The sequence below is a fragment of the Maniola jurtina genome, chromosome 9 (genome assembly GCF_905333055.1).
Source record: "Maniola jurtina chromosome 9, ilManJurt1.1, whole genome shotgun sequence".
Taxonomy (NCBI): Eukaryota; Metazoa; Arthropoda; class Insecta; order Lepidoptera; family Nymphalidae; genus Maniola; species Maniola jurtina.
Window position 1 is genome coordinate 13,083,267 of NC_060037.1, and position 14,670 is coordinate 13,097,936.

The 14,670-nt window shown below is 37.2% G+C and overlaps 1 protein-coding gene across 1 annotated transcript in view; it reads right to left on the reverse strand.

Annotated features, from left to right (window-relative positions):
• Positions 1-14,670, reverse strand: part of LOC123868159 (mitochondrial cardiolipin hydrolase-like) — a 166,227-nt gene that overhangs the window by 5,755 nt on the left and 145,802 nt on the right. The window contains exon 4 of the transcript XR_006796600.1: positions 2,426-2,482. The gene's annotated coding sequence lies outside the window, so the exon portion shown is untranslated. The remainder of the gene's footprint in view (positions 1-2,425; positions 2,483-14,670) is intronic.

Here is a 14,670-nt window from a genome sequence, read left to right on the forward strand (position 1 = left end):
TTGAAAATTAAACCCCTAAGGAAGTACAAGTGTAAATTAAAAATTTATAACACCCCCGACGATCCAAAGTATCTGAGTTTTCCAAAACATCATTTTCAAATAAATAATTATGTATTTAGGCAACGTCCATCTTGACAGCTTGACATTTGTCTATTGACATAATATTATGAACCTAACGGTTATCTAACCTTCTTTTCTACAAGAAAACTAGAAAAGAGCTGATAACTCTTAAACGGCTGAACCAATTTTTTTAGATTAGAGCTAAGAACACTCTCGATCAAGCCACCTTTCAAACAAAAAAAACTAAATTAAAATCGGTTCATTCGTTTAGGCGCTACGATGCCACAGACAGATACACAGATACACAGATAGAAGTCGCGGGAATATACTAGTTCATAACATATGGAAGTAAACCAAAAAGAAATACATAGGTACGGGAGTAAGTACGGGACACAAATCCATACTAATATTATAAATGTGAAAGTGACGTGTCTGTCTGTCTGTCTGCTACCTTTTCACGGCACCAAACAGCGTGGGATGAGGACAAGAAGGAATTTCACTAATTAGACACAACATGACTGATAATTATTTTACTTATGTAAATATCTCTTTTCATTTCAGATTTTCCGATACCGTCGAAATTAAACACTTTGTGCGTGAATGGAGTATATACTAGATGAGACTCCAACTTCTTCCACGTTGATTTCAAAATCAACACGGACCAAGAAAATCAAAGAACTTTAAAATTCCCGATGAATAGAATAGAATAGATTTTTATACAAATAGACTTTTACAAGTGCTTTTGAATCGTCAAATAATTTACCACTGGTTCGGAATACCGTTCCTACCGAGAAGAACCAGCAAGAAACTCGGAATACCGGGAACTTTTTGAATTTCCAAGAAAAAAGGATGTGTCAGTCCCCGGGATGCAAGCTACCTCTGTGCCCGGATGGGCTATGCTAGCAGACAGATCTGACACATTTTCGCATTTATAAGAAAAATTTACTGGCTTATGCTCGCGACTTTGTCCGCGTGGACTACACTTTCAAACCTATATTCTACCCCCTCAGGGGTTGAATTTTGAATAATCCTTTCTTAACGGCTATTTACGTCATAATACCTATATGCATGCCTTTCAGCCCGATCCGTCCAGTAGTTGGAGCTGTGTGGTACTTTCAGTTTTTCATTTATTCCGACTACGACAAAGCCAAAAGAAAGGGTTATGATCTTATAATATGTGTACAGATATTAGTATGGAAGTACGGTCGAAGAACATCAATCAATGAGTTTATAGCAATTTCCCCGTTACGGCGAGAGCGTTAAATACTAAGTATTTATGTTTAGTACACATCGGAGCGCGAGTCTGAAGTCCTTGGGAAAGGCGAACGTGACTCCGTAACTTATAGTACTGCGAATCGAGTATTTACAACTGGACGATAACGACACGGGTCCCTTGCGATATATCGTGTGATAAAAACTACAAAGTAACTGCTAAGGATGCGTTTTCACTGAAGCGGAGCGGAGGCCTCTAGTAATTAATAACCTGATTGGTATCGTTATGGTCATCAACCGATAGATACCCACGCTTGAACATGAACTATGATCCCCCCTCCCCCCCCCATTGGCTCTTAAGCTTACATATATTACAAAACTTAACTTTTGTCTGTCTGTTCGTTACCTTGTATTCGCTAATCGTTCATCCGATAGAGTTAAAACTTTGTACGTGATTGAAGATTTCTGACATAGTATCGGCATATAATTACAAATTAATAATACTCTATACGCGGAAAGCATAGCGCGAATCGAAGTTATTGTAGCGCTCTCTCTGTTACTTAACCCCATACAAATGATAGAGGCAAAAATCCCAGTGGGCGCTTACCATTTTGAGTCACAACCAATCACAAAATGTTATCCATATCCATATCCATACTTAATATTATAAATGCGAAAGTGTGTCTGTATGTCTGTCTGCTACCTTTTCACGGCCCAACAGTTTAACTGATTCTGGCAAAATTCGGCACAGGGTTAGCTTATATCCCGAGGGCGGACATAGGCTAATTTTTATCCCGGAAAATCAAAGAGTTCCCACGGGATTCCTAAAAACCCATTCGCTTAACCGATTTGTATGTTTGGTACCGAGGTAGCTTGCGTCTTTAAAAACCTAAATCTACGCGGACGAAGTCGCGGGCATCCTATAGTCTAAAATATAATAAAATTGAATTTCGAATGTTTTTTGAAATCATTTTCGAACTGAAACTCGAATGTTTTGTTAAAACATGTTTTTGATCGGTTGATGACTCAAATTGGTTAACGCCCATTGAGATTTTTGTCTCTGTCATTTGTTTGGGATTACATAACAGAGAGAGCGCTATACTAACTTCTTTCCGCGGATAGAGTAGGTACAGAATTTATTTTAATTTCTTACCATTGCTGGAAGTGGTAACTTGCAGCTCCTTTGGTAAGATATACTGCGGAGCCAAACCTGAAACAAAAATAAAGTAAAGTTAGTAATGAGCTTTGTGAATCAGAGGACACGGGTTCGATTACCGGTTGAGTTTATTTAGAAAACGGAAGTTGGTTCTGACTTTGAAATAATATAAGTACAAGCTAGGTTACATCATATCATACGTTACGTTCTATCATATTATTGCATTTGGCATTTGGTAGCGAAACATTTCAGCCTTCCCCCACCCCCAGTCAAGCTTAACAATACCTACTCGGATACTTTATTTAAAAAAAACCGATTTGTAACTCATTTAGTCTACGAGCTAGAGACCTTTGATACGCGGACAGACAGATGGACAGACAGACAGCAGAGTGACATTAATAGGGCTCCGTTTTTACCCATCGGGTACGGAACTCTAAAACTAGCAAGCAACTACAGAGTCACAGCAAAAATATCTATTAAAGTAGGTAGGTATTATCTTATACGTCGTAAGGGAAAGCATAAAAATAAAAATACATAAATCAAGAGATAAGAGAAATTTATATCCACTATCGTACAAGTTACAACCAGGCCGTCTCACTTAGGTCTAGATCATGTCTAGATCTAAAAATATGCCCAACCTATCTGAGAGAAATCAATAAACCCGGCTTCGGGTGCACACAGGCGCAAGCCATTCATTAAGCATAGTATATATTTATTACAACATAGCACGCACACACTCAAGATAAACTGCATTGCAATACATTTACCATTGAAGAGACGCACGCACACTACGATAATGGTCATTGATATAAGACGACGTAGATATACAGTTGCATTTTACGTGGCAGAATTCTCTTGCGCAGCGGTCTGCGCTTATTTAAGTATATATTATATCTGCTGAGCAGGATTAGTTTGAGATATTTTATTTTACCATTCACCATTACCATCCTAACGACGCCGTAGATTATAGTGCAGTCATCTTTAAAAGATGTTTTAGTCTGATTTCTTGTAATAACTTATCTCTGGCTTTATGAATTATTTTTCGAGCACAATTTCCCGAGCGATTAAATTATCTAAGGTCAAGTTGAGTTCAATTGAGCAGTTAATAAATTGGCTTTCAATTGGTTTATCAACTGATTTAGAGGTTTTTCCAGATGATTGTTCATATCTTTCTCAAGAATAATCATCGGGAAAACCTAAATTAAATAATAATAGAAACAGTATTGTATCGAGTCGATCTTACTTCTGAATTTTAGAAATAAAACAATAAAGAGAGCAAATAAAACTTTTTTTTCAACGACATCAATATTTGGCTGCATCTGCATATCTTAGGTTCCTTATATTTAACGACTTTACGATAGTACGGAGCACAGGTGGAGTACCTCTACAAACGACTTTATGTATTCATCACTGAAATTGAAAAGTCAGCTCTAAATCTAATAAAGATTCATAAACTGAAAGAAGTAATTATAAAATAAATAATTGCAACAGCGTATTGTGCGCAAGTTACTTCTGACTTATAGAAATAAAACGGTAAAGAATGCAAATAAAAACACGAGCAATTGAAAATTAAGATTTTTCATTCAGAGATACCCCCAGTGGTAGGTATATCTTAGGTTCTCTATATCAATGACACTACTACGATAGTACGGGCGGAGTACTATAAACGGCGCTGCATTTTCCGACCTATATCGAGCGCGGGTTGTAAATGCACCCGTTGCATTTACAACCTTATCACATTATGTTACAACTGTATATCTGTTGCACTTTCATGGCCAGTTGAAATTGAGCTCTATTTTCCGAACAATAGGATTGATATTTGCTTTTCCATTAAGTTACAAGTATAAATCTGTTGCAAGTACCCGAGTAATTAAATTTGAACTCTATAATGTTTCAAATAGGGCCGATATTTGCATTTTATGTGAACGTATAATTAGGGCTTTAGGAACCTAGTCCGGTTCGAGCTGTGCAGTCTACCGCGTCAGACTTGCATATCTATTTATAGAGTTTGTACGTTATAGTGTAAGAGACAGTTGTAAAATGATTGAGACAATGAGTTCAAGGTGAAATTCGTAATCATTGTCAGTAATTTACTGTATCAGTGTAAATAATGTAATATATTATGTTATTTGACTTTTTCCCACGACTTCGTCCACGTGGAATTAAAAATTTTTTTAAAGTTGAAGGAATTTCTCAAAATCTTTTCTTAGTGACCGGGCTGTCTACGATATAGAATAAAACCTACCATGCAATGCAAAAAAAGATCAAATTTCTAGACTCATAGATCGGTAGGTACATTGCTGTATCAGTCAGTCAGTTTCTTCTTTTATGTATGGGTATTGGGTACTCAAAGAAGATTATTCTGTGAAATCACTTACTTAAAACATCAAGCCTAACAAGAGGTTTTCAGACTTCTAATATATTCTTTTCTGAAGCGAGTTTTTTAAACATTATAGGTACTAAGTATTCATGGTTCACATTGATATCGCTGTTTTTGTCAAAAGTAGCATAGCTCAATGGGAATTGGTTGCCATAAGACTAGCAATGGTCTCTTGCACTATACCGTTAGGCTCAGTACAATCGCGCCCAAGGAGTCGAGAGAAGGAAATATATCCACAATCGTCAGTCCCTAGCTAGATCCTTTGCAGTTTGATTAAAGTCACAATAATGGTATTCAAAATCGAGTTTGGTTTTCGAACACTGTGTACGGTCGGCCTCAGAATTCAAGTAGCAATTCCGCGAAACTATTGCATCAAAAACCTGCTGCAGTTATGACCTTTTTCTATAAACACGCCTTACACATAACGCATGTGCATAACGACTTACGGCCTTTGACTGTACCTATCACACTAATATTATAAAGGCGAAAGTTTGTATGTGTGTGTGTGTGTGTGTGTGTGTGTGTGTGTGTGTGTATGTTTGTTACTCCTTCACGCAAAAACTACTGGACGGATTTGACTAAAATTTGGAATGGAGATAGATAATATCCTGGATTAGCACATAGGCTACTTTTTATCCCGGAAAATCAAAGAGTTCCCACAGGATTTCAAAAAACCTAAATGCACGCGGGCGGAGTCGCGGGCATCGGCTAGTAGTGGGATAAATCGAATACAGTTTTCGCACTCCATAATATATACCTATAGTACTTTCAAGTTCTGCATCACATAATTCTGTCAATCATCAGTGAATCTTCTTCTTGTGCCTCTCCGCTATTGGAGATTCGTCCGCCCGTCATCTCGTTATATAATTTCCTGCCTTTCGCCAAACGGAGAAGTGATGTCCCAGTCCATTCTCGGATGTTTCTAAGCCACGACTTACATCTTAGAAGAAACGCTTCTTAGAAAGACGCTTAGAGAAGCGTCGGTCTACCGACGCTTCTCAGATTAGATTTTGCCCAACATGATGTTCTGAAGGCGACGGTACCTGTCATGTATGATAACTGATCTTTCTGCGTTTGATAGTCAAAATTAAGTCACTATTTTTACCGATGCGTCGCGTCGTAGAACTTCTTCGTTCCTTTTTCTTTTGATGAGTAAATGATGAATTAATATTAGGCAAACAAAAAAACAAATCGTCTAATGACTAAATGGAAGCCTAGCCTAGCCTTCAATATTGTAGAGCTCTATAATTTTGAAAATTTTTTGCAAACGACCTACTTCAACATAGGCCCAGTAGATGCACAATCACGTTGCGGAAAACGTCGCGTGTGGCGCCGCGATAGCGATAAGCTATCGTAGATTGGCGCATAACAATCTAGGGTCGTCACCCACTATACCTACAGCACCGCGCTACGGTCGGAAATTAGTTCATTTCAGCAAACGACCTACGTCACAAGTGTAAATTAATAATTTGTAACACCCCCACCAATCGAAAGTTACAGAAATAAATAGAAAAGAGTTGATAACTTTCAAACAGCTGAACCGATTTTCTTGAATTATAGCTAAAATCGACTCTACATCAAGCCACCTTTCGAACAAAAAAAATTAAATTAAAATCGGTTCAATAGTTTAAGAGCTACGATGCCACAGACAGATACACAGATACACACATCAAACTTATAACACCCCTCTTTTTGGGTCGGGGGTTAAAAATAGGCCCAGTAGATGCATAATTTCGTTGCGTAAGACATCACGTGTGGTGCCACGATAGCGATCAGCTATCGTTTATATTGGCGCATCACAAGCTAGGGTCGTCATTCACTATACAGCACCGCACTATGGTCGGAAAATAGGATGGTCTATAAATAAACAAATTGGTTAGAACAATTGTAGTTTTGAGGTAATTAATTAACACCATTACATCTTACAAATTCAACAATAATTGTCAATCAAAAAGTGTAGGTAGTAGATACCTACCACCTATTTTGATAAATGTTTGTTACAACTAGGCATAACTTTTCGGTTAGTAGGTCAAACCTATTCCTGGGTAGAATAAGGCTAAGCTTTTCCATCGAATGTGGAATGAAAAACTTTATTTTACACACATCCATCATATTATGATCATAAATCGTTTTTTGTAGATTAGTAGTCAAAAGTCCAAGGTTCCTTATGTCTGCGATTTCGACCATTGATTCATCGTGTATGACCTCGCGTTATGATCATCAAAGACACGTCAGGGTTCATGGGCCTTCTAGATAAGGTATCAGTCACTTTAGTGTCTAGCCATTTTTTACGACCTAGCTCGTTATCAATATCTAAGCTTTGTCTAACTATTATGCTAGCCTAGATTTGGTAGACTATCTTATCTTTATTTTAATCTAAATGTTTGCCAATACATCACCCGTTAAGGTTGAATATAGTAACGCTAAGCTAAAAATAGGATTAAGGTCATCAACCACCATAAATAAATTAATAAACATCTTCTTATCCTAATATGCTACTAATACTATAAAAAAAAAGATTCCGACGAATTGAGAACCTCCTCCTTTTTTGGATGTCGGTTAATGAGAAAGTATGTTGGTTTGTTTGTAATTTTTTTTTGTATGATTTAACAACAAAATTACGGTTTTCGCATCTATTCTTATAAGACCTATCTACCTGCCTTTCATGATTCGAGGTCAACAGGAAGTATCCTATAGATTTTATTGTCGGACACGACGGACGGATGGACGGACGGACGGACGCACAGACAGACAGAATCAAAGTGGTGTAGGTGTCCTATAGGTAGTCCTATAGGTGTTCTATTTTTCCTTTGGAGGTACAGAACCCTAGAAATTAATGTTTGTCTGACTAAAAAGTGGACTCTGTTATTGAACTGCTAATTTGCTTTCTTGAAATTCTTAAGAAGATAAACAGATTTTTTTTTATTATATTGATTTTTATGGGACTTTTGCCCGACACGGACAAGACAGCCGCCTTGTAGCCTTAAATTACAATCTTAATTACTTAATGGAATGCAATGCATTATGCAACACACAACACATAAATATTATAGGTCAAACTGTACAGAGGGTAGGTAACTTTGATGAGAAACCGCCTTTCCACCCTAATGTACGAGCTTAGTTTTTCTTTCGTATGTTTATGACTGTTTATAAAATAAAAATATATTATGTGTGTGTAATAAAGAATCCAAACAAAAACCAACAAGGTAAACAGTTGCAGCTAGTTGGTAAGACGTAACTTGATACATCGTAAATGAAACCGAGAGCATGGTAACATTGCACCTCGACCCAGTAAGCGGTAAGCGACTTATACGCGTGACCAGGTTCCATGAAGAACTTTCTAAAAAGGACGAGGTATGGAGAAAGGATTGCGTGAAGACACATTAAGATGGATGTCTTGGAAGGAGATGGCGACACAGTGCACCGGTCAGTCTAAATGACGTCGCAAAAGCATAATATCAAGATTATGCAATTCATTGATCTGTAACCTAGATAGCGTATAAGCGATGATAGATTATAAGCGGGTATAGCCTAGTGGTTAAGACATTCAGCCTCCTAGGATATCTGTAGAGCGCACTTGAACTTCGCTCAGACTTAAGACACTGTTAAAACGAGACAGCGTTACATCGCTGACATAAACCTGTCTCGTTTTAAGTAAAACTTGAGTCTAAGCAAAGTCATAGTACGCTCTATGATGTTAACCCTAGTCAAGCGGTCTGACTTGTCATCACAGACCTCTAACTTTTCGGAGCTCTGTGAGTTATGCAATTAAATATCACTTGGTGAAGATAAATATCACGAGGAATCAGGCAGGCCTGAGAGTGAGAATAATCTTCTACAAGTTCTTAAAGGTGGCCAGTGTGGGTGGTAGTTTCCACTTATAAAACTAGGCTCAAACTTCAGGGAGGTCATCAAAAACTACTTAATGTGTGTCATCTAACTAGAAATATGCATACCAACATAAAATTTTATGTCAATCGGATATGTATAAAGTGCCCCGAAGGGTTAAAACATTTGACCCCAACAAACAGGAAGTTTAATAAAAGCTTGTATCCATGCTTTTTGACCTTAATTAGAACAGAGTGCGTGCGACTTTGCCTTTAATTACAGCGTTTAAAATTAAATTCATACACATATTATAAACACTCCCTGACGTAACGTTAACGTAGGTATTGCGTGTAACCTAAGGATATGTTCACACTAGGCGTTACAGTAGGCAAATAATATTTTTAAACCTTTTTGTCAGTTGTATGTTGTCCTGCCGTCGAAATTGATTTTAATTTTGAAATTTCCTGATATAGCTGAAATACAGCCACAGTGGAATTTGTATGACGATAGGTAAATAATTTTATTATAGTACCATTGAGTGCCTGACGATTTAGGTGGAAATTTAAAACTATGAAATAACAGTGTTTTTTTTGGATTTTCAAATTGTTGTATCAAAAATTAAAATTTCATAATTTGTAAAAATAACAATTGCTTTGGTTTGCACTCCGAGCACTATTAAGTGTGAGCACTGTGAAGCGACCTTGAAGTTTTTACTCATTCCAAAATCCACCCCAACGCGCTTAAAGAAGTTTTCACTTTAAAAAGGTTGGAGCAGTTTTTCACATGTTGTGTGCAAACCATAACGTGAGTCGCTAAGCGCCGCAGAGGAAGGACCGGTCTTTATTCCTCTGGAGATGTGGAACCCTAAAAATGAAGTTTGGAGCAGTTCTCCAACTGTTGTACGCAAACCCCAAACGAGGGTCGCTAAGCGCCGTGGTAGGCACAGAGGATGCAACAACAGACATTGGTACGGAAACCGGTGTTTACGCCGCGCACTTAGCGTCACGCTCCGCGCGTCACAATACCCGCCCCAGGACGTTGCAGTACCTAACGAAATTATCACCCTTCGTGTGCGAGGCTTTATTCTTCTAGAGATACGGAACCCTAAAAATGAAGTTTGGAGCAGTTGTCCACCTGTTCTGCTTAAGCCCTAACGAATGTGGCTAAGCGCCGGGGTAGGCACAGAGGATGCAACAACAGACATTGACACAGAAACCGGTGTTTACGCACTTAGCGTCACGCTCCGCGCCCGAGGACATTGCAGTACTTAACGAAATTATCGAATCACTGTCATCGACGATCAAAGCGAAGGGACAAACGCACACAAATTGTTACAATTATTTATGCAGTTACCGCGTTCGACAATTGCAGCATAACGGAATAACTGAATTATAAAAATTAAATTAAAAATTTAAAAAACCCCCGACACATAAACCTCTAAAAAGTAAAATAATAATAGGTAAGTATGTATGGGCCCTTTAAGAATAGTATAAATAGTAAAGTTTTTATCCAAGCGTTCGTTGCGTCGAGGGACCGCTACCTATCATAAACTATGAAAGTCATCTGTTGTAGAAAGAATAGTCTTTAGCGGTCCCCCGACGCAACGAACGCTTGGATAAAAACTTTACTATTTATACTATTCTTAAAGGGCCCATACATACTTACCTATTATTATTTTACTTTTTAGAGGTTTATGTGTCGGGGGTTTTTTAAATTTTTAATTTAATTTTTATTTCACGCTTTTTAAACTTTTATTCATAAATTACCGTTTATTTGTGCCATTCTAAAACCCAATTTCTATAATAATATAAATCCAATAAGGCAGCTAATATCTCTTCAAAAGTAACATCAATGTTATGTTAATTATACGTTCCATGAAATATTTTTGACCGAACATCACTAAATCAAGAATTATCTGAATGACTCACATAGTTTAACACGACCAAAACGAAATATCTGTTTCTAACATGTCGTTGCTTTAAAAAGGTACCCATTTTACGTAGTCGTATAATAGTTCGCTTTTCAAGATATACCTACGATTAAATTGAAATCGACTTTCACCCGATGAAATAAGGAATAAATTGGCTTGTATTTCATTTTGTTTGTTATTGCATGTAAAATTTTTATTTGACATAACTTTCAAAAACCGGTCAAGTGCGAGTCTGCCTCACACATGAAGAGTTCCGTACAAGTTTTTTTTTATGTAATGGCAATTCAGTTGTCGGATTTTTCTGTTTACTTGGGCCACAGGAGTAGAGTACTTGGGCTATAAGATATTGCTACCTGCCTTTCATGATTCTACGTAAACGGGAAGTACTCAATTTATAAGTTTTGATTCTCTTGAAAGATGACACACAGACAGACAACGAAGTGGTGAAGGAAAACACCGTCAGGAAACCTGCATGCTTAAGAGTTGACCATAATGCTCCCTCAAAGGTGCGTGAGGTGTGCCAATACGTGCTTGGCCAGTGTGGTAGCTTCTCATTCTGAGAGGAGACTTGTGCTCAGTAGTGAGCCGGCGATGGGTTGATTCTGATAATGATGAATTTTAAACGTATTTTGTCAAAGTAAATAAGCTGAGTTCAAGCAGATAAAATATAAAGAAAGTGCGCCTAATGCATCATCCAAACCTGCGCGACAAAGCGACTACGATGCGGGAACCTCAGCTGCGCGGTGGGTCATCGCCTATATTTACGATATTTAATGGTGCCATGCACACCTACGCGACTACAACAGTCGAGGCTACATCTTTTTTTTTCTACAGATACCTACTGAACCCTAAAAATAGTTTGACTATGGTTTGAGTTTTTGTTGATTGTTCGTGGCCTTTGGTTGACTGTTGGATATTATAATTGAATTGATGTTTTCTCGTTTAACTGTGATTATAATATTTTATAAATTAGAAACTCCGCGCCTACGATCCAAAGTATCGGAGTTTTCCAAAACATTATTTTCAAATAAATAATTATGTATCTAAGCAACGTCCATCTTGACAGCTTGACATTTGCCAATTGAAATAATAGTATGAACCTCTGTTACAATAGTGAAAGATCCCAGGGACACCAGCCGTCACGTATTTTCTGACGAACGAAATGTGGACGATTGAGTAGTGTTAGTATGTACTAAGAACGCATGCCTACAGACCTGCTAGCTTGCTTAGACGGCCAATTTTCAGGTATCAGGTAATCAAGGTACATAAATACATTACTTACCTCACGTAAATTCTCCAATTTTTTTAATTTTTAGCTGTTTTTTTAATATTAATAATTAATTGACATAAGTAAACTATAAGAGAGTGAGAGAGAAGTCAATATATCCTAATACATGTCTTACTCAGTCTCATGCGCGTATATAATGATGCCCTCGCGCTCAAACCCACAGAGGCATTAAAATTGAATTTAGGGGATGATTGGCCCTCTGGATCGGTCTGTCTTCTTGTAAAAGGTTTTAAAATAGTTGTCTGGTGGACATATATAAAAATGGAGCATCAGAATTTACGTGCAGTTAAGTAATTACTTATTTTGGGAGCTTTAAAGCGTCTGCAAAGCAATACGGCCGACGCGGGAAGTGTCTGGGAGTATTGGCGACATATTTTTAAGGATATTGCCTAAAATATACGTAAAAATCAGTTTGGAGAATTTACGTGAGGTAAGTAATGGTTTTATGTACCTTGATTATCAGATACCTGAAAATTGGCCGTCTAAGCAAGCTAGCACGTAGGCTAGGCATGCTTTCTTAGTACTTACTAACACTACTCAATCGTACATATTTCCTGTGTCAGAAAATACGTAACCTCTGGTGGTCCTGGGATAAAAGTAATAAGAAAACCAGAAAAGAGCTGATAACTTCCAAACGGCTGAACCAATTTTCTTGAATTATAGCTAAGAACACTCTCGATCAAGCCACCTTTCAAACAAAAAAAACTAAATTAAAATCGGTTCATTCGTTTAGGCGCTACGAGGCCACAGACAGATACACAGATACACAGATACACAGATACACAGATACACAGATACACACGTCAAACTTATAACACCCCTCTTTTTGGGTCGGGGGTTAAAAATGACAATCCGTTTGTGTTTGATCAATTATATTATAATCTATACTAATAAATAAAATTGGAGTGTCTGTCTGTAATTTCGAAATAACTACCTCATATTAAGCTCATATGGTTATTTGAACGATACCAACACTGAATAACACGTTTTTAAAATTTTTGTCTGTCTGTCTGTCTGTCTGTTTGAAAAGGCTAATCTCCGGAACGGCTGAACCGATTTTGACGGGATTTTCACAGACAAGTTGAGGATTGACCAGGGCGTAACATAGGCTACTTTTTTAACCGACTTTCAAAAAGGGAGTTGTGTTTTTCTACCTATGTACACCGAAATCTCCGACATTTCTGAACCGATTTGCGTAATTTTTTTTTTTTTATCGATAGAGAAACTTTGCGACATTGTTACATAAAAAATTTGGAGTCCAACTCCTCGATCGTGATGCTGCAGGGGTTCTGACCAATCCACGCGGGCGGGGCGGGGACCATTTCATGTTTTTACTAATTCAATATATTTATTTTGTACCTAACTTGAAACCATAAACATTGAAAAGACTTGCACAAGAACAACTGAATTTTTAATGCAGACGTCGGAATTTTTTTACTAAAGTTTACAAGCTCTGATTCTTTAATTTCATTACTGTTGAATTATTTTCAATACCGTAAATATTAATCGTTTTTCAAATTATTATAGTAACAAAAATTTTAATGCCACTAAAGTAAACGCTGATATCCTAAATATCTTTATTAAATTTACTAGCTATTGCCCGCGACATCGTCTGCGTGGATTTAAGTACTTGAAAATCCCGTGGGAACTCTTTAATTTTCCGGGATTAAGAGTGGCCTATGTCACTCTTCAGATAACTATGTCCAAGCGGCGTGATTGTAGGACAAACCAACACACTTTCGCTTTTAAAAATGAGTAGTGACTAGTGATTTATCATTTCATATTATCACTTCGTCCACGTGGATTTGGATTAGGTAGTAACAACCCGTGGTAATTGTTTGATTTTCCGGGATTAATGCCTATGCCACTTACCAGGTCTTTAACTATGCAAAAAATCAAATCGATCCGTGGTTTCGTTGCGACGTGCTTGAAGGACAAACCAACAAACAAACACTTTCGCATTTATAATATGGGTAGTGATTTTTCATTTCGATAACTTGTTATATATTTTGCACAAGTGATGTTGGTCGTTAATGACAAGTTTTTTACCCGGACATGGGCATAAAAATTTAAGGTCCAACTTTTAGTTACCCTAATAATCATTACATCTCAATTTGAAATGTGAATTGCGACACAAATAAAAGTTTATGGCATCGAAAGTTAGTTTATTGCCTTGTTTAAATTGCATATTGATTTTATGAAGCTTTCAATAATCCAAACTGTGTTTATAAATGTCCGAGTCAAGGATTTTATTGTGTTGAGAAACAGGGGACTGTCCATCACATACTCCATACAAATGCAATTTGTATATTAACCAATCAAACTCAATGTAATTTTGTAGACACGTTCTAGAAAATATCTGTCTGTGGTTTGCCAAATTTCCGTAAAAATAACTCAGTATAGTTTTAAATTATATAGGCTAAAGACTTGTATGTAAATTCTCGAGACCGTGTAACTTTTAAACTGAATATTTTAACTGAAATCTGGAAAACCACAGACATAGATATTAGTTCCCAGAACGTATCAACAAAACATTGAGTTTCATTAGTTAGTATTCAAATGAGAGCTATATTACGTTTGTATGGAGAGCACTACGAATGATCCCATCTCGATTTGCGACTCACGTTTCTTGTTTTGTTTTGAATTTTTATTTAAAAAAAAAATGAGCTTAAATTAATACCACCAAGTTAACGGAACTCAATGAATGAACACCGAAGCGCCGAGAAATTTTACGACAAAAAAACCCGCGAGAAAAACTTTCGGTTGATGCTTTGTTAACTTATGATGCTCGGGTGAACCGTTAGGTCATTTCCCCG